Source organism: Leptosomus discolor, chromosome 4 (genome assembly GCF_034619465.1).
Source record: "Leptosomus discolor isolate bLepDis1 chromosome 4, bLepDis1.hap2, whole genome shotgun sequence".
NCBI classification, from domain to species: Eukaryota; Metazoa; Chordata; class Aves; order Leptosomiformes; family Leptosomidae; genus Leptosomus; species Leptosomus discolor.
In genome coordinates this window covers 68,098,697-68,124,633 of record NC_141394.1, presented here as the reverse complement: position 1 = coordinate 68,124,633, position 25,937 = coordinate 68,098,697, and positions in this window count along the sequence as shown.

Here is a 25,937-nt window from a genome sequence, read left to right as displayed (position 1 = left end):
TCCTCCATACACTTAGACATGCTCCACATGCAGCCAGAATGAGCTGTTCTATCAGCTTTCCAGGGATGGAGGTGAAGCTGACTGGCCTGTAATTTCCCGAATCCTCCTTCTCGCTCTTTTTGAAGATTGGAGTGACCTTGGTTTTCCTCTGGTCCTCAGGAACCTCTCCTGTCCTCCATGACCTGCCAAAGATGATGGAAAGCTGCTTAACAGTAACATTTGCCAGCTCCCTCAACACTCGTGGGTGCATCCCATCAGGATCCACGGATTTATGAGTGTCCAGTCTGGCTGAAATATCCCTAACCCAATCCTCCTTGATCAAGGGGCAGCCTTCCTTCCTCCAGACTTCCTCTCCTACCTCCAGGGTCTGGGATTCCTGAGGACCAACCTTAGTAGGAAAGACTGAGGCAAAGAAGGCATTCAGTAATTCTGTCTTCTCCATATCCTCCATCACCAGGGCTCCTCTCTCCAGCTGCCCTTGTTGTTCCACAACAATTTTTTCCCATTCTTATCACAAGGGCACTATCACTGTCGCTGATGGGCTTGGCCTTGGCCAGCGGCGGGTCCATCTTGGAGCTGGCTGGTATTGGCTCTATCGGACATAAGGGAAGCTTCTAGCAGCTTCTCACAAAAGATATCCCTGTAGCCTCTTTGCTATCAAAAACTTTCCATGAAAACCCCATGCTTGATTGAAACATGAGCAAATGTCCTCTTACTTTCTGAAAATATACTCACCTTTTCAGTGTTTTTAAATATGCTGACCTCCAGAAAAGAAAAAATGCTTAGCCATTACAAAATTAGCTTTTGTAGCATTGTATAGTACACTTCATGGAGACTCATGTCTATCTGACTGTTACATATCATTGGAGTAACCTGACTTACCATCCTTCCATTTACACGAAGCAGCTGTGGTACTTCAGCGTATTTTTGAACAAATCTTTCTAATTGATGCAGCCAGTTTCCTGGCGGGTTTTCGATAACCAAGGCAGCAGCAAAATTTGGTGGTAATTTATGACTATTTTGCATCTTAACGCACCTTTAATTATAACTGAAGAAAAAAAAAATGATGGTAAAAGATCATCTCAACAAATTACTGTAACAATTACAATTGTCCTCCTAAAGCAGAATATCCAGTCACTATGGGGGAAAAAAGCCCCTTGTGTTCCCTGAGGTTAGCCTCATTAAAGTTGCTTTCCTGATTATTCTGGGTTTCTGTAAGTACTTTCAACCTCTTTAAACATTTGAAGATCCCGGTAGCTGTCAAGAGTCTGAAAGCTTTACTGATGCTCACCCCCATGGAGAACTTAACTGTTTTCCTTCTTTTTAAATTCAAATGATATTTCATGGCCAGACAGGATTCACCTTTAGTCATTCCCTTCTTTTATTTTAAAATCCAAGGTACATAGACTGGCACATGCATCTTCACAGAGCCTCACTAAAACCATGGGGCTATGCTGATGTGGAGTTTCACTTGCAAGGAATTGGATCAGCATTGATCCGTTGCTGTCCTTAACTGCTCTCATTTATATGCCATAGGTGATGCCAGAACTCGTAATATCTTTCCCCCTCCTGTTCTAAATACCATCTATTTAAGCCTGATTACACTAAGATTTCTGGTCTCTTAGTTCTGTCTCTTAGATGAATATAAGTGTAATGCAAAGAAGACCACCCCTCTGAGGACTGTATCTGGCTTTTACATTAATTAGGGCAGCTTTCATCAGTGTTGAATCATTCCCTAATTATTTTAGCAAAGCTTTTAGTCATTTAAACACACATGCACATTTTCAAAGTATAGGGCAATTAGGATCATCTGGCAGGAGGATACCAGTGATAGTGAACATCACATCAAGCCACAAAAATAAGGATTTGGGGTTTAGCTTAGTTTCGTTTTATTTTAAGTAAATGACTGTACTTTCAAACCTTGCTAGTTTCCAGGATGGAGAACTGTCAACCTCTGGCATATATTTGTGGTCACATTCTAAGGAACCGGGAAAGAATACCCCAGATTTTAGGGGTTGTCCAAACTTTGCCACTTCTGAGTATGGCTAAAAGTTTGGGTCTAAATCTCAGCCGTACAGAAGTATGAAAGTTGACAGGTTCAACTTTTATTCTGAAATGAAAAGCGTGGTAGGAGCTAGGATACATTAGTTAGGGCCTCTCCCAAGTCTGAAATTTAACACATCCATAGTCTTTGCCAAGTAGGACTTTGCTGAGGACTTTAGCCTCAGCCTCTTTTGTTGAAAGAAAGAATGCTTCTATTAAGTGGCAACTTTCTTTCTTGTGTAAATTTGGGAACTTAAATATCTAGTGTTTGTGAAAGATTTGAAATATACTTTTTCAGAACTCAGTGGTAGAGTAAAAAAGGATTTGGTTTAGTGAAGATGCCCAAGGATTGTGTCTCTTCTGTTAATGTCATCTAACTGATACATATTCCAGACAATATCATGTGAGCCGGGCTGTTCTGATTTACAATTCTCCAAATAAGGAAAGCACTTTTATTGGATCTTGTAGGACTCTATTCAACATTGATTCACCACTGCCTGTTGCTCTTGATCTAATCAGCAGGCCTGTGAGGCAATACAGGGCTTGTCAACATCTGGTTGAAATTAATAGGTCAGTTGTTTGAGCTTTGAACCTGCTGCAGCTTTTTAGCTTCATGTATTTACTACATATTCTTCTATCAGTAAATGTAAATATTCCGCTCCCAGTGTAGGTAAAGTATCTTCATGCTTTCTTGTATTTCTATAGTAGATAAAAGAAAGGAAAAAAAAATCCCAAATATATGATTGCAAAGAATAGACAGTGTAGCTAAGCAGGCTTGCTAAAGAAAAATGTGAAAGAAACAGCAGGAAGTACAAACACAGCCTGTATTTGAGTAGGAAACAGACAGATATAGTCATAAAGAAAACAAAATGAAAATCTTTTCATCCTTGTTCTTTACCTAACTATATCTAATCATGCTTTGGTTTGTTTTACAGAATGATAAATCAGTTTCACATTATTTCAAGTGCTGGCTTTTTGCCATCTTTACATTTATTTCATGAGAACTTGTATCCATGACTAGAAATATAGTTACCTAGTTGGGTCTTATTTTTAACTAGCTTTTGAGTGATAATGAGCATGCTAACATATTCTAAGATTCCCTAGTTTAGATTTTCAGTCTTAGCATATGTATAACCGGAAAAAAAAAAATGTAGAGCCGCTTACACTTTGTTGTAACAGATGTAATTCATACAGGATTTACATCTGGCTTTAAATTAAAAAAGTTAAATTCTGGGGCAAGATGGTTGATGATTTTCAGACCAGCATATGCAGACCTGAATTAAGACTGCCATGGTCCAGCCCTGCCATTTATCGGTGGTCATCTGTTTCAGACAGCAGTGCTCCTGCAGGTGCACATTCAGCTGGCTGAGGTGGTAGAGTTGGTGAAACACAGTCCTACTCCTGCAGCCCTGGTTTAGCATCTGTGGAACTGCCATGCTAAACGGATCTTCAAAAGAATATCCTCTGAGAAGTGTGATGTTCAAAGAACTGCCAAAAAAAGCTTCTGACAGAACTTTTAAATTGCACAGGAAGAAGCATGGTTTTTTTAGTGATGCCTCAAAGGAAGTTTCTAGACAGGTTTTCTGTAGGTCTGTGAAAATGATATTTTAAACACATGCTCAACAGGGGCCCAGGGCCCTTGGCCATCAGGTCGACTTGGCTTACCTTCACCTCACAAACCCCAGTCGCCACAGCTGTAAGGCATAGTGTGGCTTTTTGGGGAGTTTTCCAGGGTGGCCCCTGGTGAGGAAGGCTCCTGGAGCCCAAAGTTCTGGTGCCTCCTCCCAGGTCTGCTCCTACAAAGTAAGGGGCACAGGAAAATGAAGTTGTCAATGTCCTGCTCCTGTGTGGAAACTTTATGTGTTCTCATATATGAAATCAGCCCAACAAAATTTGTCATCCTTGGAGAACTGCAGCAGCCTCATCATGGTCTGGTTTTTACACAATAGAAGAACACTGTTCATGCATGACAAATAACTCTTAAACCGTGTAAACATCAACAAACAGTATAGCTGTCTTTGGGGATTTTTAACAACTAAGTGGTTTTTAAATGCTTGTGGTTTTCCTGACTTATAGTATCAAATATTTAAATTGCTTAATGAATTTTTTTGCATGTTTGCTTTTTTAGATAAATAATAGCATCTAAAGAAGGAAGGTGGAAAAAGAAAACCCTCTTCCCTTTCACAAGGTTTCAGAAAATTATATCCCAGTTTATAAAAGACTAATGGTCTCCAGTGCTCTCAGAGGAAGGCCAAATTGCAGGTGCAGCTGCATAAATACATAATATGCATATTCATTATACTAATTAAAAAAGTATCATTGCACATTTTACATATTATAACCTTATATGTATAAAAATAAACATGCATATTTTATGTATGTTATATTATGTGTATTATAAGATTCATCATCTAAGTTTACACATAAATTAGACGTTACGTTAATTATAGTGTTAATAATAATATATAGTATTAATATTACATAAATAATATGCAGATATTCCCTGAACAAAGCAGGCAATTAGAAATACCTCTACTCTTTTCTACCTCTTACCACAAGCACCAAGCCTTTGGACCTGGTTAGAAAATCAGATTTTTTTCATTAAAAACTTATTTGAATTAAGAAAAATTCAAGACAAGGAGACAAGCCTCCAGGGAACAGAGATGAAACACAGCCAAAATACAACTCCAGTGATAAACAGCAGAAGCCCATCTGAATTTAAATATTTTTATTTTCTAACTGAACATTTTATTTAGAGATTTTTTTTTACCAACTCCCTACCTCCACCCACCCACGCGTTTTCCTGGGAAAAATAGGAAATTGTTACTAAAAGTCACTTAACATCATTCCAAATTTTCCTCTGAAAATCATATTAAATGACAAATTGTATTGTGTTCTTAATGCATCAGGTGTCAGGGAGGAACATAAGGGATGCTGAATGAGTCTGTGCTCTTGGTCCTCCATTTTGTTATCAGTCATGGAAAACACAGAGACCAGGAGAAGGGCGAGAGCTTATCATGTTGGACTGGGTTTCTGTAAAGCATCTTGAGGAATGTTGGTTGTGTTATGAAATGGTTCTTACTTAAAATGTTTCTCAACATTTTGCAGCCTGGATGAGTGAGTTTTTAAAAGCTCCATACCCACCCTACCTAAGTGTGAGAGACAAGCAGTGTTAAATACCTCTTCTTTAAACTGCCAGTGATTAAATATCATCAATGACAAGAAAATAAGAGGCCTTTATCCTAAGCAAACAGAAGCGTAAGGTCTATGTTCTTTAAGTAAAAAGAATATGGAAACATTAGGGCTGTTCCTTATTTGCTTGGCAAAAAAACCCACATGCCTTTGCATGTCAGAACATGACAGAGAAAGTAAAAATTCACTCCCATCACACAGGCCCTGTAAAAGCATTGCCAACAGCAAAAAACTAAGACAAAAAAAAACCTGACACAAATCATTGCAAAGTTGAAATGCCATGTAGCATTCTCAGTTTCATTTGTCAGTAAACAAAACATGAAGTTTACTCCAGTGACATGTATATGCTCTAATTAAGAGAAAGTTTTTGTAAAACCTTTTAATATATTTTCAGTCGATGAAATGTTGAAACCCTATGGAGATTGGTGATATATACCATTTTTTTTGTGCAGCACAACAGAAAATAAAACAAATATACTAAAGGAGGAAAGGAGTGTCAAAGAATTTATTTAAACACCAGTCTGCAGGAAGGCAGGGTCTTCAGTGTTTATATTACAAGTTTGTTTATTTTTTTAAGTTCTCATGTGTGTACAAAGATGGTTGTGGCTAAATGGACTGCAAGAAAACTGTAAATGAAATGATAATGCAGTATTTCCACTCAACTTGAGTAGGAATAAAATGTTCTATTGAAACATTTCTGAATGAAGAAGAAAATGTGTTGGAACTTTGTTGTGTGCCTGGTAAGACAGCTACTGAAGATTTGGCTGCGTTTATATTGGTCAGACTGGCTCATGACGGTCCTTAGCAAGCAGTAACAGTTCTACATCAATAACCCTCAGGACAAGAGGCTGTACAGGCATAGCAGTCAGGACAGACTACAGCAAGCATTGTGTGATCCCACATGATTCTGCATATGGTCAAGGTAATGCTCTTTCCAGTTGTTATGAGTTCTGTCTGCACACAAGCCTTTCTGGAGTCCTCTGATGGACCTCAGTCTTTCTCAAGAAGATGATGTTCCTTGGAAGAGGTGGATTATCTGTGCACGTGAAGAATGTGCTACTCATTCACTGTTAACTCCAAGCTGTTGTAGTGATTGTTTATATATCAGGTCACTACACAGTGCTTGCTTGCTGAATGCCCTCAGTACTCTTTGGGTCTTTAGGGCACATTGGGGACCATGAGGATTTCCAGGTGTATGGCAGGTACTGATGAAAGGTTTGATACTGCTGCACAAAAATACACAGTGGTGTTGGGATTACTACCTGAACAGACTTTCTGTATGGGACCTGTCAGAAAGAAAAGAGAAGTGTCGTAGCCTTATAACAGAAAAGCTTTTTGTATGGTTCCGGTGTTTCCTGGCTACTCATTTCTTAGAAAATATTTTCCCATCTTTTTTAATACCTTTTTCATATGGTAAGTATTACTGGGCCCCAAGTGTGATCTTTAAAACTGCCAGTTCATAAGCTTGATAATTCAGAATAACAGCTTATCACAAGTTATGAAAGAATTAAACTTAAAAATTCTTCTGCTATTACACTAGCTTGTCACTGCAAATGGAATGATGGATTTCAGTGCCCTTCCTTGATAAAAACTTAAATATATAAAATTGGTATCAACTATCTCCGTTTGACACCATCATATTAATCTTCTTACTGATTACTGAAATAGGCCATCCTAGGCAAGTTATACCTTTGTACTCCTTTCAAGTACACGCATCGTGCAAGAGCTTTCATTAACTTTATCATGCCCCTTCAGCCCACTTCTCAATAACTCAATACCGCTCAATTACTGACATAAAAGTCTGTCACTTTATTTACAACTCATGAGTCTCTGGAAAGGCGATATTAGTTGTACATAATGGAAACAATCTCAGGTCTAAATTAATAGGAGTGTTGAACTGACCTTGTGGATATACAGTTCTCTCAAACTGTTCATATACCTGTATTTCACCACTAAAGAGTCTAATTACTCCTTTATTTTTTTTCTCTTTCTGAGACATAAAAATTCCCTGCTCACTGAGTATGAAAAGTAACACCGTTTAGAGGCTTGACAATATTCTTTGTAAAGGTTTCTCTGCCCTTCTATTAATTTGAGGAGATCTGCCCCATTTCCTTTGAAATGTCAAAGGGAAATTAAATGAAAAACCTTGCAAGTTCCCATTTACAAGATGTTCACTTACTTCATGGTTTGGCTATGGCATGCACTTGCTTGGTCTGCTAAATAAGTGTCTCAGGGAGCACAAACAGTAGAATGAATTGCAACTTTATACTTTTCAGATCAATAGGTAATGGTTGGATTGAATAAACCAGTGCTGTGATATAACCATGGAGTTGCCTGGAAAGAAAAAAAAATAAATAAATTAAGTGGTGTTTGTGTCTCTGGGTGGTTCAGAGAGAACAGATAACACTGATAAATGGGAGAATATGTTAAAAAAAAGATTCTGAATAAATACCGAAATTTGGTAGAGTGCTCTTTTACATGTAGAAATATTCCAGCAATACTCAGGACACTGTCAGGTTCAATTATGAATTGCTGAAAACTCTGTATAGAAAGACAATATTTTAGCTCTTGACCTAAAAGACCTCTATTTGTCCAAGAGAACTGTTATCCTCCATAGTCAATTGTTTTGTTTCTCTCTTATCTCCAGTCAAAACTATTAAACTTCCTTTGTCTTTTCCCATATCTTCCCACCTCCAGTTTTTACTGTGACTTGTAGGGCAAAAAGAACTGATACTTTGCATGATGTAATGAGTAAACAAGCTGTCAGTTTTGGGTTGCTGTGTGTCAGTTTTCTTCCCTCTCCAGAGTCATACTTCTTGATACATGCGAAGATATAAAAATTACACAAACCTAACCATCTTAATTGAGTCCAGGGCATGCTTAGTTCTTCTTCACTTATCATCAGATCTAACAGTGTCTCATTTCTATTTTGAGTCTTAATGTTTTATAACCCACTCCATCTGCAGATTGCTTCAACACTTGGATGAACATCTCAGTTATGTACTTCATGCAGTGGTCATGCATTCCTTATCCATTCCAAATAGATCTTCCCAAGCTTTTCCTTCTTTTGTGATAATGCATGTGAAAGCCTTGGTAAATTATCATTTGAGCTTGCCTACCCTACTCTAGTCACAACTAAGAAATATTCTCTTTCTTTTTTTTCCTCTGCTGTTTTGCCCACCATAGGGAACTGTATCCTCTAGCCTGGCTGTTGCAATCAGATCACTCCTTTTGCAATCAGATCACTCTTTCTCGTTAGTTTTGTATTTGTAAAACTCACTAAATCTTGGGCTTTGATCCAAACCTCAGTAAAGCCAATGCTTCAGTGGACTTAGGCTTATATGACCATCTCCCACTCTTCTTTCTTCTGAAATAAGGAAAGGAAGAAAATTGGTCTTAATTAATGATGGGTTAATTAATTTGCTTAACATTTTGCAACTCAGAATATACAGGACGTGTGGTCTATATATCTAGTTACAACCTGAATGTATCTACACAAAAGATTATCTTTCCTTTTCATTTTGGTTTTTTTCTTTCCTCATCTGGTTTTGCGTTCTTTGTGCTTCATCAGCTCCACAGTTAAGTTGCTAATAACTAGCATCTTTCTTTTAAATAGTGTACTAGACCACTCAGGCATTTGCAGTAACAATAAAAAAACTAATAAATCAAAAGGAATCACGCTGAAAAAAAAAGCAAATACATTAAAGCCACTCTGCAAGCAGGTTGGCTGATGGCTAAAATGAAGACTGTAGACTCCAAGCATCTCCTACAGTCTCTATAAAGAAAGGCAACTGTAGTGCCCAGTGATTAGCTATAGGATACTGATCTGTGTTCAGAAAGGACCCCTGTATTTACAGCTATGCTGAATTCATACTTTTATGGCACCATCTTTTTTCACTCTTTTCTCATTGCACCGGGTAGTTAATACAGACCACAGAGCCGCCTCAAAGATTCTCTGCAGCACAGGTCAGCTGAATTTCACTAGACCCCTCTCCCCCAGGACAGGGACTGAAGGTTTCATTCCTGTCATAGAACAGGGAAAGAGAGAGGAAAAATCTGAAAATGGGTAATGGGACCAGGCCAAGAGCTCCTCTTTCTTAGGGAGAAGGTGGGATCCATGACTGAGGCTGGAAGGGACCCTCCCCACCCTCTAGGACTAGTTACCGTATATCTCAAGCTCTTGATTGGCAGTAGTGCTAGCTAAGGCTTTCATACAGAGTGGAGCTAGCCTTTTCATCTTGCCTCCTCAGCACATGGTAGACCCAAACCACTGCCCTGCCGTGATCCACATGACTCATGTAGGACCACAGATGACCCAATTGTTCTCTGATTCTATAACCTTGTTCCACAGGTAGTGCAAGAATATGCATCTCCTAGAGTTTATAGCAAAGCCATGGTCTAGCCCAAAAGAACCGTTGGGCTCAGTGTAGTGGTGTGTAGGGGAGATGTGATGTCCTATGATGTTGGTCAGACAAATGATCTAAGGGTCCTTTTGGCCTTAGCCTCTAAGAATCTGTTATATCACACTCTTCATCATAGACCTAAAATATGTGAGTGCCGTACCATTGATAGATGTACTGAATGTTTTTATAACCTTGCACAAAGCATTTTGATTGCAGACAATTTCTGATTTTATTCCCTGTTAGTTCTGTTTCCATCAAATTGACTTTGGCTTGACAAAATAGCTCTATTTATGTTGAAGGTCACCCCTTCATAAGCAGTGATTAGTGGAATCTTTTTTACAGTTAATCCTTCAAAGACTTTTATTTACTATTTTCTTGACTTTGCATCTTCTAAACTACTTATGAGTTTCATCATTTAAAAGCTCAGAACCAAATCCTGCTGTCCTTAATCCAGAAAATCTGTCTTTTAAAGACTGAGCTCTTTTAGAACCTCAGAATTTGGTACTTAAATTTCTTCTTTCTCAGTAACCATTAAATCTGTAAATGTTTTCTTGTCAAATGGTAACCAGCATAAAAAAAAAAAAAAAGAGAATAAAAAATCATCCTGCTTTAGCTCTTTTAAGTTCAACCTACAAAAGTTAATTGTAAAAAACCTTAGTAACGTGACTGTTGACTGCTCTTGCTCTGGCTTTTATCTTTCCAGGTAATTGCAGCATGATCACCATGCTTGTCAGTACAATGGGTTTTAATACTGGATAAACAAAGTACAGAGGGGTTAATCTCAGTATTCATGTAATACCTAATAACACATTTGGCAAAGAATCCTTAAGGCAGGAAAGCTCCTTTTCGTTTACCTAGTAAAAGGATGCGTGACAATACGTCCTTACAGTTTTGCCCAGCTATTGACAATTCAAAGATAATGCATGATAACAAGAACGTGGGCTGTGTTTACATGTGATTTGAAAGTGATTCAAATTTATTTTAAGGATTTTAAGGATTAAAATGCCTCCTTTGCCCTTGCTGAATCTTACAACTAACTGAAAACATTTTGCTTCCCTGGCCAGACCACCTACATCAGGGGTTATGTTCCTGGGGTAAAGGCAGCCAACCTCTCACATGGGACAGACGGTGGGACAGAACTTCTGCAGGAGCAGATGGCAGGCAGGAATATCTCAGGAACTATGGATCAGGACTAAAACTGTCCCCATTCCCTGTGCTCCTGCAGCAAGTGCTGCCAATTTAGTCCTGGCCTCTTCTGGGACAGAATCGCTAAATGCATCTCCTTATGCTAGGCCTGAGATAATCCCACAAGCCATCCCATAGATGTGTGACATAATTGATTGTTATCACTTAAAAAATATACTTAACTCGACTTATTTCCTTACAGATCATCCAGATACTCAAATTACCAAGCTTTTAGTGCCAGAAATTCAATTAAACGAATAAAAACTCTGTGTTGTAATAAACTTTAGTATTCAAAATAGCTTAATAAAATGAACTTCATCTCAGAAGTGTTTCTTGCCGTTTAATGTGTAACTTTTAGTTTTTTCATTCTGAATTAGCAGAACTTGTTGAAAATGTCTAACAGTTATTTACAACAGAGTGAGGTATCAGAGTTTCTGGGCACTCTCTGCCTCTGAAAACACATTCAGCTTGGTATTATAGGCCTTCCTTGGATGAACTGAAGATGTTTTACAACCTTGGATGAACTGAAGATGCTTTACAACTATTAGTCGCCTACAGATGGTTGAACACAGAAGAACACACTATTCAGAAGAGCAGATTTTACTTAGCCAACAGAATTGAAAAATCACTGCAGCAGATGAAAAAAACCCCAGCCCTGCTGCACTTGTCTTAGAAAAGCAGTTCTCCTCAGGCAGTGCGAGCAAAAGAAAAAAGTGGCCTACCATCACTTCACCTCTAGCAATGCTTTAGTTTTCCTCTCTGTGAATGGGAACATTGTGAAAGTTACATAAACAAATTACTTTACATAACTGCATGAAAAACATGAGTTGTTTGGGGCTTTTTTTGCAGTAGGTACAAATCTAGTGTTTAGATCCCTGGCATCATTCCTTTTTCTGTCCTTAACAAGTAGTAAGTGGGGTATAGGGTAGTGGTGTGAAAGGTGAACCTCCCTGAAGTCCCACTGAGACACAGTCTGAGACTTCGACCACCTGTTCAAAACCAGCCCAGAGCAGGGACAGGCAAACTCAGATTGTTCAGAGCCTTGTCCATTCAAGTCCTCCATATCTCCAAGGATGTCCTCCAAAACAGAACTGGCCCAAGAAAACAGCATCACTACAGGTCTGTTTCTTAGACTCTATGTTTGCCTTTTTCATGCACACTCAGTGCAGTTCTCCTACAAATAGTCACATGAAAAGTGACAGCTAAAGCCTGGGGATTGCTGCAGCAGGATCAGATGGACAAGAGAGGTGGCTGGTATAAATGCCAGAGCCAAGACTGAGAACCTGCGTCTGATGCGAAAGCTGTGTCTACAGAGAGCAGCATGTGGCAGGACAGAGGTGCCCAGGAATAGCCTCCATATTCTTTGTCTCTGAGCTCACTGCCTTCTTTCTCTGTGCTGTGCCAGTTTCTCTATGAGCATGGAGCTCATTTCCCTTAACACTGTTGCCTCAATGCTCTAGTACCCTAGCCAGAAAGCAAGAGAAACCTTTATCTGCTGAAGCATATTTGCACAAATATATATGCACATATATATCACTGCTTCCCTCTGGATTTTTACACAGCTGTCCTCTGCTATTGAAGTGCAATGGTGTGCAGAATAGATTTCGATTGCACAGGTCGATTTTGCATGTTTCTCTCAACAGATTCTCTCCACCCCACACCTCCCAAATGACCATTTGAGTTTGTGATATTTTTATAACTTTGAAAGTACATAGAGATATTTTGAAATATACCAGCTTCAAGCTATTCATTTTGTGAAAAGACATCAATTTGAAGACCACTTTTTTTATTTTAAGTAGGGAAGAAAAACACGTCTGGTATTACCAGGGTTTTTGGCTTGGTTTCTTTTGCAGAAGGAGTTTGTTTTGGGGTTTGATTGGTTCTTTTTTCCAGATTCTTAGCTGGGTTGGCCATATGTCCATATTACTTTCACTGGCCTGTACCTAACATCTTCAAGAGGGAAAAAAGTAGTTTGGATCCATTTCCCTCAAATGTCTCCATGCATTGATACCTGTAGCTTTAAATTTATCACCTTTTTAGTCATCTGGTCCTCAGAGACCCTCAGGTCCTTCACTGAAGACAAGCAATAATCTGTTATCAAATTTCTTATTGAAAATCCATGTGGGTCTTAGCAGAATATTATGCTTCAGAGAATAGTTATGTCATGCTCCAGTGGTGGTGGGAGAGATTCAAGGAAGCAGGCAATGAAACTATCAAAATGGCAATCCTTCCCTGTTTTCCAGTGACCTTAGGAAAGACTGAGTAATACTGGGTTCACACTAAACGCAGATGCAGCTAGTCCATGGTAATCTGCATATGCGACTACTAACAAAACATGACTGGGAGCATAGGTGGGAGTTAATCCCCATGGGCTGCACCAGCAGAAGAGGTGGTGGCAAGGGGTCTGCAAGCTTGCAATGCTCCACACCAGAGCTGAACACTCCATTTACACAGCACTCTGAAGAGAGCTTAGGCGCATACAAAGCCTTTGTGTCCCTTTATCAGTTTTGTGCCTCAGACTTAGTGCTAATGTGAAAATGTAAATCCCCAGCAATTAACAGCCGTTACTACATCAGCAGAACTCCCAAGGTTCTGCTATCTCCATTTGTCTTTAAACATTTTATTAGAAATTTGACACCAGTGATGTTCTAATTAAAGTCCATTTCCTAGCATGAAGTACTTCTATATACAGCACCACAGATTTATTCTTTCAAGAATGTCTCCAATTTCATGCTTGCTTACAGCAAGTGTTACAAATGCTGTTATTTTTGTTGAGAAAGTCATCGCTGACATGGTGCTTAGCCTGCTTTTCTGGAGCTTGTTGATTGTTGATTTCTCTTAAGATCTGGTAATTCTCAGTGGACCTCATTTAGACACCAGCTCTGTATGTCCAAATTTGTTTCTGAGTTTGCATAGAGAAGTAATGTTCATATCCAATGGACAGACACTGAAACCAACTGCTGGTGCTGAAAAGATAATTTGTCATAAAGCAGCTTGTATATCTTGCATAGCAACAGAAAAAAAAAATAAAAAGCTTTCTTTAAATGAGTTAGGCATCGTTCTCAGGCAGGAACAACAGAATGATTTAGTGAAGGAACAAAGAATATCTTGCTTTTAAAAAAGTCTTGGGGGGCTTTTTTTTATGTTCTAACTTTCTATAATCTGAACCACATTAGAAAAGAATGAGAGGCATTCTTGACTGAATTGGTATTAAACCAATTTAGGAGCATACTTTCTATTCATCAAATTCTGGGATGCAAACTTTTTATCAGAAAAGCGTTGTCTATACATTTCCGTGAATTTGAAGTTATGTGCTGTGTGAGAAAGGACTCATTTCTGAGATAGTTAGGTGTAAATAATGTAAAATGGCAAAAAAAAAAAAAAAAAACCCACAATTTTCTATTAAAGACTGTATAAGTAACAGCAACAGCCCTTGAGATCTGTAGTTCATGGTCCCTAATCCAGAACTAAAGACATTCAGTTATTCAGTAAATATATTTGATAGACATTATAATAATGGTTTATGTCTCTTATTAGATTTAGCTATAATTTATCTCAAAGCTCCCCTATAATAAGGCTGCTCTGTGCTTTTTTAGGTAAGATGTTTTGCAACAAACAGGCTCAATAGTCCACCAGGCACTTTTACATGCAGCACTGAGCACTAAATGGATGTCAGATTCTGCAAAATTGTCACTGTGGTGTAATTCCTCAAATTGTTTTTGGCTCATACGCAATTTCACTTTTTGGTTGTATATTCATTGCAAGGAGTGTTTGAGATACTGATTCTCTTGTCTGTTGTGTCCAGGAGTTTGCATTGGTCCTTCTGGTTTGCTGTGAGAGGTAACAGCTGTGTTACCCCAATGTTTTAACAGCCAACCCGTGCTATCTTCCCTGAAGTCAGGCTAGGAATTCAGCATACAGATAATATCATGGAAGCCTTCTGCCTGGCTTTGCTTCACCACTGGGATAACCAAACAAAGCATATTGTTTTGGGTGTGGTAGATATGGATCTCCATGAATTCAAGTGCTTTATAGATGTTCCTGGGTGGTGGTCTGAGGTCTCTGTGCATATGGCATGTCCAGTGTGTGATGCAGTCTCCCCCATGGATGAAACACTGTTAAGTGTCAGGGCAGTCTTCCATGGTCCTTACTATAAGAGTTCGTTTTATGTGTGTTGCGTATGGTGGTCTTGGAGAATTCTTCTGGCTCAGCCCTTCAGTATTGTAATAAATTTATTTATGGGACTTGATCGCAGCCTCTCCTGCTTTAGTGGGTTATCTACTTCTGGACTTTTTCATGTGTGAAGAGTTGGGGTTTTTTCAGTTTGCTATGGTTTTTGTGAGAATGCTATGAGGAGTTCAGTCTTTTCCTGCACAGAGGTGTTCAGGGCATCTTGCCTTGAGGGAAGGAGTTCGTCTCAGTTAGTTGGAGTAAATATCCTAACTCATGTTAATTAAAATATTCTACCGTATTTTATGTTTCATTTTAGATACAAATATGAATGAAGTCTTCTTTACAGTTAGAAATGTGACGGGCTTTTTCTCTCCTATTTTTTTTCTTTTGTTTTTCCTGTTTAAATCTGGACCCTGTATAATAAAATACTGCTGGACAAGTTCTCATTTAATGTAGCCTACACTAGCAGATGGACTGTGTGACTGCTTTAAGCATTCTCTTTCTTTCTGGTGTACTGCCTAATTTGGGGGATTATCTTTATTTATATCTTCACAGGATTTTTATAGTTTGGTTTTAACAGAAAGGTGGACCTTTGAGCTCCCAAAATGAAGCTCCTCTGGGATGTAAAACACATCTTGTGTGAATTTGGTGCAACTTATAACATATGATTTGAAAAAAAAATTGCAAAAATTTTCTGTAGATAAATCTTGAGCAGATAAAAAAATTGCTGTATTATTTCTTGTTGAGCATTTGTTCTTCACTTGCATCCATTTTCTTCATGCGTAGCTGAGCTTCTGCAAATATATTTTCTTTCAGGTTAGTTACTATTACTTAGCCCATTGATTTTTTGAAGATGAATGCTGGTTTCAGTACACAGATTTCCGTACTTGGTGCTTTCTGTAACATCATCTGTTACATTGAGTGACGAATGACATTTCATCATATCAGCATTCTATTTTACCATGTTTATTTGTCCAAAGGAGTTGAAATATTGGGCAATTGAAATGCGCTGTGTGTGAAGAACTTCTAAATATGTCTGTCGTGTACTCTGCCATCATGATATGGATGCCTTATTCTCCCTCAGAAAAATCAAAATGTTCACGTGATTTTATTTTTCAGAACTTTAAAGCAAAGGGTACAGTATTGGCACTATTGCACTCAACACAAGCTTTGATGTTGCCTAAAATGAGTCTGGGATTTCAACGCAAAGGAAGAAAAGGGAGCTGAGTGGATGGGATGGTAGGTAACAGAACACAGAGACTTGCTCTAAGTCCTTGCTCTGATCCAGAGCCAGCTGCCCTCTGCAGAACAGCAGACTGTGCAGGACAATATAATCCACAGCACCTAGTGTTACAGCAGCTGATTGAATATTTAATGTGCTAGGGAGAGAAAACAAATTCCCTTCTTCTTCTCCTAGGGAGTGAGTGAGCTGCTGAGCTTCAGTTTGTCGGTCATTATATTATAGTGCCTTGGCGTTGATGAGCTGCTTTGAGATGCAGCAGTGGAAGACACTCATCTCCTCAATTTTATTACAGTTCATTTCCCAATTTTTCTTAAATTCTACATGAATTTGGTCAACTTTGATCCTGAAAATTATTTCCCTTAGAAATATGAAATCATGACAATTAGGAAGTAGTAGTTTAAAATTCTCTGCATTAAGTGTTTTTATGAGGGGAGAGTTTGATTTCTTACAAAATTTAAGTGTTTGTGGTCAAAGTCCTGGACAGTGTTATAGGAGGGCAAAGAATAACTATTTTCTGGGTGATATAATGATTTCATGCTGTAACTGTTGCCTGTGCTTTATGCTTTACAAAGTGCCACTGATAAGTCTGGAAGTGTTCTCTTATCAGACATTTTTGGTTATCTGTCTTGTCAATCGGGAAGCTTTAACGTTCTTAGAATTCATCCTTACACAAATTATTTTATTTTAAATTACTATATAACTACAGCAGATACGAAGCCGTTGACACATCTGGCCTAGACTATTTTAGTTTAGAGGGTTATTTCTCATTATAATGACTGTGGACGCACTTAGACAATGCAGAAAACTCCATATTCTTATCTGCCTGTTAATTCCCAGACTGTTCTTCTCCTAACATTTATTTCTTACTTCTGATAAAAATTCATATTGGAGGAATGACTGGTGGGGGGAGTTGTTTGTTTTATTTTGGTCGAGGGTATTTTTTTTATTTCACGTTAATTCAGTTCTCAAAGAAAGTTCTCATCGGCTTTGATTGCTTTGAACTTTTGAGCTTTATTTTTATGAGAGTTTTGTCTGAATATGATTTGTAGATCCTGCTGCAAAAGTTTAGATAAAACAGTAGTAGAAACTACTACCTGTAACTGCCCAGTGTGGATCGTATGTAAAAGAGTTAAGGTCTGTTGTGATATCAGGCACAAAAACAATAGCGGCTTTTCTCCAAAACACATATTACTGCCAAAAATGCACAAGTGAGTAGATTTTGCTTGGCTGGGAAAGGAATAACAGGCTGCTCCAATGTATTGGGTAGCATCAAAACTAGCTTTTTAGTATCTAGTCATAACATTATGCTCTTTAGCTCCGTAAGTCAAAGCATTCTAGTAAACTTCATCTGTTACAACAGAAAAAAAGAAAATACTGGCATAAAAAAATACTGCGCCAGAAATTTCCGTGCTAAAGACTCACAGGATGAGAACAAGGATGTCAGACCAGAAAAAATATTTTCTTTAGACTTTTGACCAAAAATTAAATTTCTTGGAGTTAACACAACACCCTACCACTAACCCTTCCACTGAAGGTGTTTGAAGTTTACCTGTTAGAGGACAAAAACTCTGGGATAATGTTGGCCAGTTCTCTTCCAGCATGTGAAAACCTTGCCAAGGGAAGAAAAGTCTGTCACCAAGATATGGCCAACTGGCTGTGTCTGGCCCAGAGTAAGAGAGGTAAAGGTATGGCTTTTTTGGTGGGAAAGGACAGGAACCAACTGTGTGAAATCCCATCTCAGGGCATCAGATATCAAAGATCTGATATTTCTAAATGTGTAGTTTCAAAATAATATGCAATTAAAAGTGGATATCTTAATATTTTTCTCTTCCTTTTCTCTTGCTACGCAGATTTAGTAAATGATAGATGTGGACGTAATAACAGCGCACGCAGCTAGTAACATGGTTGTCTGCCTGCCCAGTCCCTCTTGTGAACATGTTCTACTCATTCTAGTACACCTTCCACCAGGGTGATGGTAACTACTTGTCACCTACCACAAATAAGAGTATTCGATTCTTGTTTACCTGCAAGCTTTATAGAATTAATTTCTGCAAATAATTACACTTTGTGTGGTTTTGACTCTGCAGCCCAAATATATTTGGTTTTCTTTTCTAGAAGAAAGCAAATTAGAACAAACCAGAACAAACGTGCTGGTTTCCTGACATACTGAAAGTGTTACTGAAAAACCACATTATAAATCTATCACAACTCAGAATCAAACTGGTCTTTATTAGGATTACTCTAACTTCAGAAGTCACAGAGAATAGTCAGCTCTGCTGGAAAGATTTTTTGTGCAGAGAAACAGCTTTTGTACTACCTGTCAATAATGGTCATAGCAAAAGAAGTGCTTAAATGTAGTAAATGCAGAGTGTTGTTGCAGCTGTAACACAAGCAGTTTGATTGTGTGTGTATGGTCACACAGTGCCAGCAGTTACAGCCACTGTCTCAGTATTACTGTGATTATACAGTTCATAATTAGAACTGAAGAAGTAGTGGGGGAAATTTTCGTGTGTTTGATTTGATCATTTGTGATTTTATCAAGTCCTCTTTTCATGAATCTTGAAGTGTTTGAGTTAGTATCAATACTCGGAACAGGCAAATATAACAGCCCAATATTTTCTTGTAACACACTTTTTAACAGTTTGTTTAAGAGAACAGTTTGTAATTATTGCAATTTGTAAAAGTTTTTGTCTTTCGTTACACAGGTTACCCACTAAGGAAACAGAAAACTAAATGTGTGCTTACTGTACCTGATGCAGTGGAACACTATACCCCACATTGAAAATCTTCACTGTTCTTTCTTTCTGTGGTCTTCAGACCAAGGTTTATTCAGAACTGACTTAAAATAAAGTGTGGATCTCAGAATGGCATGGTCTGCTCAAGCAAGCCAGATAAGTTCCTAATTGTGAATCATTAATTTGTTCTATGCTACTACTGCCATCAGTTATTATTTCCCCATTCCTCTTCTGCTTCCAAGTTTTTTTATGAACTGAAGCTATGGACAGAGTCAAAGCCTACTTATCTGTATGCAGTGACTACAGTGTGAGTTGCTCTGACTTCATGCCTTGAATCTAATCTCTCCACTCATGAGTCTGCAGCTTGGTGCTCAGATCCTCATGGATGACACCCTCAGATTCCTTTTTCCACACATTAATACCACAGCAGAATAAAAGCCTATAGTATTTCATTTCTCGTTACTGTTGTTTATTTTTGTTACACTAAGCACAGAATCCCTGGCTGCACAAAGGTGTCTGTATCTTGTCATATGACCATATGTGGAAAATAATCTCTGTGTCAAAGAGCTTGTGCCATAAGGTAAGACAGAAACAGCAAGTAGAAAGGAAATACAAGTGAAGTGACATACCCAAGGTCAAAAATGGTTCTGTAGACATCACAGTTTCTCTTCTTGAGTCTTATCTAAGGGAATTACTATATAAAACCTGGAATATTTTGTGCTGCACATTACAGTTGCTATATTACAACTACTTTGAAAACAGAGGATGTTTTCACCCACACAGTAATGAAACATTCTTTCAGGGAGACTAATGAGATTTTATATGAACCATCTGCTGCTTGCCTTCCATTAGATCAGACACGTTTGAAAATGGGGAAATCCCTTTTAGTAAAAGCAAAATAGAATTATAATAATTGATCATCTGTGAACTAGAAGCCAAAAGCTAGTGTGGAAGAAAAGTCCACTGTTGCTTTGAACATTAACCACTGAAAAGACACAGAAAAACCTGTTATACTGAGCAAAGATTCCAAGGTCAAAGGAAGCTGTCTATAATAAAAGATGGACTTGCTACAACATTGATTTCCATTGTAAGACATATGTGATATATTATTCCCTTCTTATTGGAGGCCACTTTGCTGAAGATTTGTACAGGGTTTCCCAACAGCTCACTGAAGCTAATTGTGGATTATAACGTTAGACAGTACCCACTGAAGATTCAGGAAGAAGAAAACTTGACTGCTGAATGAAAGCGTAGCCAAATACCTGCCCCTGTTCAACAAAACCCATGTGGCTACCACAGTTTGGGTAGTGCCTGTGGCCGACGACATGCAAAGAAGAGACACAGCTAATGTTCCGGGCAGATCTGATGAGCAGGCAACCCTTCACAGAGGCGCTGAATGGGCAATGCCTTTTACATGAGCTTGGCTCAGGGTTTGAATTCATGTCCTGAATCTGTCACAGGATCTGGTAACCATATTGGTTCTGTTCCTAATTAAATATATTATTATTCTATTGACGTTTATTTTCTCATAAATGCTTCCTCTCTGTTTTCTCCTAGAAGGAAGGTACAAATGTTGTTGCTGAAATAGCCTGTGAAATTACATTATATTAATGAGATTTCATATTAGCTAACTGGTTCTTACATAGGAGTTTATACTTCTGACATATTTTAGAAAAGGACTGGAATCCTAATTTAGCAATGTTTTGTTATAAATATCCAAGCAGCATATTTTATTTTTATTCACCGTCTTGGAATATTTCTTATAAACTCTCCTTATAAAATAATGTTAGCATTGAAATTATGTCTTTGAGTGGCTTTCTGAATAGGTCCCTAGTTTGCTCAACAGATATTGCTGAAATGATTGTGATCCTAGGAACGTTTGTTCCTGTCTGACATACTTTCCCTGTGACTAATTACTTTACAGACTATATTTTAATTGCAGGGTGTAGGAGGTACTTTCTATAACTGCTGAGTGTTAGAAGGAGACATGCTCTGTAGATCATTAAATGTGCTACCAGGAATAAGCATGCTTCTGAGACCAATGACATTTGTCAAAATTAGTCATGTGTTTGTTGAGAGCAAGAGTCCATCTCCAGGAGATGTCTCCTAATAGTTGCTGACGTGTTGAGTGCTGTTAATTATTTAACATGATATGGAGGCCTTCTCAGAAGAAATGTCTTCCTTTTTTCTTTTATTTACAAACAGGATGCATTAAAAACTCTGAGTGAATTAAATTTGTTTTTTAAACAAATTCAGACTGACAATATTCTTGGTAGCCTGTAAGCACTGCTAAAGAGGAGGTGAGTTACAAACATCAAAATATTATGCATATTTCATGGCTTCCTATCAGAACATAGAGTGATGTAAAATAAAACTGTTAACAGGTTTGATTATCTATGCTCAACACAAACTAGGCCAACATCACTGTGTACTTTCAAAGTCGTCCACTAATAAGAGTATATATAAAACTTAGGTCAGAGGTACTGCTCTGCAATGCTGTCTCGTACAGTGCTATTATTTGGTTTTGTTTTCATTGTATCTGATTTTGGCAAAGCAAGGGCTCATATTCTCCTCATGAGTGCTCTAAACCCCAGGTGACAAGAGCATGTCAGGAGTGATCAGAGGTCTAAAAGCCTATGGTAAAGATTGAAGGAATTGGGACTTTTAACCTAAAGAGAAGATTGAAAAAGGGACACGGTAGCAACTTTGCCTAGGTAAAAGATAGCCCTGGAGAGATCTACTTCTCTATGTCCAGGGTAGATAGGACAAGAAACAATGGGATTATGTTGCCAAAAAACCCAAGGTTTTGTTCAGAAATAAGGAAAAGATTTCTAAAAAAATAACAAAGCAATACATTGGATTGGAGGCTGTCTAGTGTAATTTGGACTATCACATCTCAGAGGTGATTTAGATATAATGGTTCTTGCCCTGGGGGATGTGGCTTCATCAAGCTCTCTTCCAGACCATTTTTGCTAGAATTTTATCAAGGAAATCCACCTGGGAAACGAAAAAAATCTTCCCAATGAAATTTTAATTAAACCAGTTCTGATTCTAGTAGAAAGTTTCATTTTTATCATGTTTTGGGTTGGTTTTTCATTGGTTTTTTTTTCTGGTTCAGAAAAATCCTCATAACCAGCTGAAAAGTCTTGCTGCTGGAGGAGTCCAAACCATTTGTTTTAATCATCAGTAAGGGGTTTGGCATTATAGATCGTGCTGTAGAATAGCAGTGACATCCTCCACACAAAAACTTGAAAGTTGTGCTTGAGTGTATGATTAAGTAGTTTTGATTTTGTTGGTTTGGGGGATTTTTTCCCTCTGTGAATCTTTGTATGCACTCAGCTCAATTTGAGAGATTTCATTTTCTCAGACACTGAAACCCCAACTCTGAACACATTGCAGCAAGACTTTCACTATGCATATAAACATTTAAAGTTATTTTATCTTGTTTTGCAGGACTTATTTTGTCACTGCTGGATAGTTTCTTTCCTTCTCCTCGACAAATGCAGTTCTAATTTTGAAGTTGCAAAAGAAATCTTTGCTTTTTTTTTTTTTTTTTTTGGTGTGCTGTTGTGCAGAAAGGCATTTTGAGCACTATTAGTGCTCAGTTCTTATTCATATACTTAAAAAGCAGTCCAAAAAAGTTACTATACATCAGTGCTACTGCCTGAAAAAGCTTGTTGTGACAGACCTCAAAACTGTGCTGTCTTAGCCACAGGTTGGTGTCTAGGCCAAAACCTGGATGTGCATAGCTGGAAGGAAATGTCCTGCACAGCATCAGTGGCTAATGCCTGTTTCAGAGAAATAGTGGTAAAAATAAGTGCTGCAGAGCTATACACCACAGTAAGATTTTGTAAGTCCGATTTGCATTAAAAGCCACCCAGTGAAAGAATGAGCTTAGTGCAGTTCACAGGAAGGTGATCCAGTTTTAATGCTGACCATCTCTTTTACATTTATTACCAGATAAGAGGACCTTGCATGGTACCATATCAGCACATATCTAACAAATGCCTGTACATATCAGCACAAGGTGAGTCATAGTCCATATAAAAACAGTTCTGGAGATATGGCTTGCCAGGCACCCTGTGGTGCTGTTCACAAGCATGACGTTCTTAGGAAATCCTACCTCGACTTGGCCAGTACTCTTGGATGTTATTTCATATTAAAGCATATTATTTTGCAACATCTCCGACTATTTGGAGAAATAAAAGCAATAGTCTATATTTCTGCTTAAAGATATTCATAAGGGAAAGCGGGCCATGACGTGCAGTATCTCGGAGGGTTGCTAGATGGTGCTACAACATATTCAGAAGTGTATCACAGGTGACTGCTGCATCGGCTGTTCTGGCTACGAGTTAGTTTGGAAGAGAGAAAAATTGAAGATGTATTCTGTCTGTCCTGTTTTCTACATCACCTCCAATGGAAAGAAACCTTGGCTTCCTTGGTTTCTCAAATAATGTTTTATTCAGATTTGCCCCAAATTATTAAGCTCACATTTTTAGGTTCTTTCACGGTATTTTTTATGTACAGTAAGACTGACCAAATATATTTTGATGAGGAGACAACTTACCAAAAGCTGGAATTTTGGGAAGACTGACAATATTCAGGGTGGAAAGAAAAAAAGAGAACTGTTAAAATGCTCTATTTTAACATTTCCAGAAGAATACACATTGACTTCTGTTTTTCAAAGAGCATATTCACTTAGAAATTTCTACTTGCTCAATTTTTGTAAATGTTTACTTGGCTGGAGGATGAAGAAATAAAGTGAATAATATCTAAAAAATAAAGTAAGTGTTGCACCAAAAGTGGAATGGAATGTTTCCGGTAAAAAAAAAAAAAAAAAAAAAAAAAAAAAAAAAAGAGAAGTTTTATACTTTTCTTAGTTTCACTAAGCAAATAATATAACTAAGCTAACACATGTTATGTTGAATAGATTATAAATCAAAACTCACTCTCCTTTGTTTATGGTTTCATTCAATATACATTTTACTTATTTGCACAGTTACAGTAACTACAATTTCGAACACATTTCGATGTGATTTAAGTTCATCCTGTGGTGTCAGCTGAGGGGGATTTTAAGAGACCAATGTAAACTTTAAGTCATACTGAAGATAAAATTTTTTCTCAAAGGAATACATTACAAAATCACACAAAGGTTATTAAAAATTAAAAGGTAAAATATATTACATTTGCTATGGGAAAAGCTGTAATGTCAGATAATAGGTATGAGTACACTAAGAATAAAAATTATTCTTATGTGAATAATTGAAGTATTTATGTTAAGAATATGAGAATTATTCTCAGAGTGATTAGCTATTGTTTGTATATGATGTCATTCTGAAAACTACTTAAATTAGAAAAAGCTGAAACTAATTTGTTTTGATGCCAATAAATGCTGGCAGGGACAACATTTTTCTAAGTAGTTTGAGGGAATTTAACTTTAATCAGAGTTTTAATTAGGAAAACAACAAGACCGGCTGTAATTCTGTGGAGACAAACTGTAATAAACTTCCTCGTAGGTCAGATTCAATTAACTTACAACCAAAAGAGCACGAAACCACACTGTGATTTAAGAAACCCAAAGTCTGCCCAAGTTTCATTCATAAAACAATTTGATCACAGTGCTTCCATGATCAGCACTATTAGATATCATCAACAGTGTTCTCCACACTTTATTGATTAGTTACTTCCTTTTCCAGGCATATAAGTAGATGGCCATTTTCGTCATGTCTGAATGTCTCATGCACCACTGAAATTATCATTCCTGTTCCACTGTGATATGGAAGTATGTGCCAAAGATGGCACAATCTAAATAATCACAAGAAGAAAAATGCTGAAAGAAGCTCCTGTGATGAATGAACACTTACTGATATGAGGCTTTATCTTGGCCTGATGTTTCTTATCACCATGACATCTGAAAGAGGGAAGAGAGAAATTTACTTTGCCCATGCGCAGAACTGACCAAACATCAGCTATCAATGGTAAGCATGGTTCCAAGTCCAAACAAAGCTACCAATGTCACATTTAGTTTAGATTGGAATTGAATTGCATGCCAGCAGTAAGACTTTGCCTGAAACACACACTGCAGATGTGTCCTTTGAAAAATGAAGATTTTTATCCCTTTTATTATTAATGGACCTATATTAGGCTGTCTTCAGCTATGTTTGTTTTTTTTTTTTATCGGCGCATGAAACATCACAGCTTACAAAAAAGCCAATGAGATTCCAGTAAGGTCAATGAAAAATTTTCCGTAGCTGTTTGATCAATGTCTAAAAACACTGATTAATGTCTAAAGACAGTTCTCAGATGAGTTAAGAGGACTTTAAAGTGAGTCTTGATTAATTTTAAAATTCTATAAAAAAGTATTTTTTAACTTAAACTGGGGAAAATACAGGTTTTATTCTTTGTTCTGTTCCTACTAAAAATAGATGTTAATTCTATATTATGTGTTTGAGGAACCACAGCATTTCAGAGCTCCTCGGTACTCCTCATTACATGTCTTTGACATGCTTTGCACCTCTTGATGTCACTTTTCACCTGGACCACTTTGTTAATTCTGGTTGATTGTACAACCTTTCCCAAGCCAATCACTTAAGCCACTCTTGAAAAAGCCCATGGTAGAAAAGAAGTACTCCCCAGTGTGGACTGACTATTTACAGGTTTTATGTAAGCAATGTATATACTGAGGTAAGCAAACACTCAGTAGAACAAGGACTAGGACATGGTTCTCATTTACTGCTGGCAAGCTGACTACTGCTAGATGAGGAGCATAGCTCTCACTTTAATAAATTTCTGTGCTAAGCAGACACTTCAGTAAAAGGAGCCAAGAGCTGTGTTCTCCTTTCCTCTTCCACCCAAGTAGCAGCTAGCTGGTGTACTAGTATTCTTCCTTGGGTGTCTGAACATGAAGTGAGGCATATCCTTGAGAGACACAGCTCAGAAGCAGAGGAAGAGATTACACCCAGG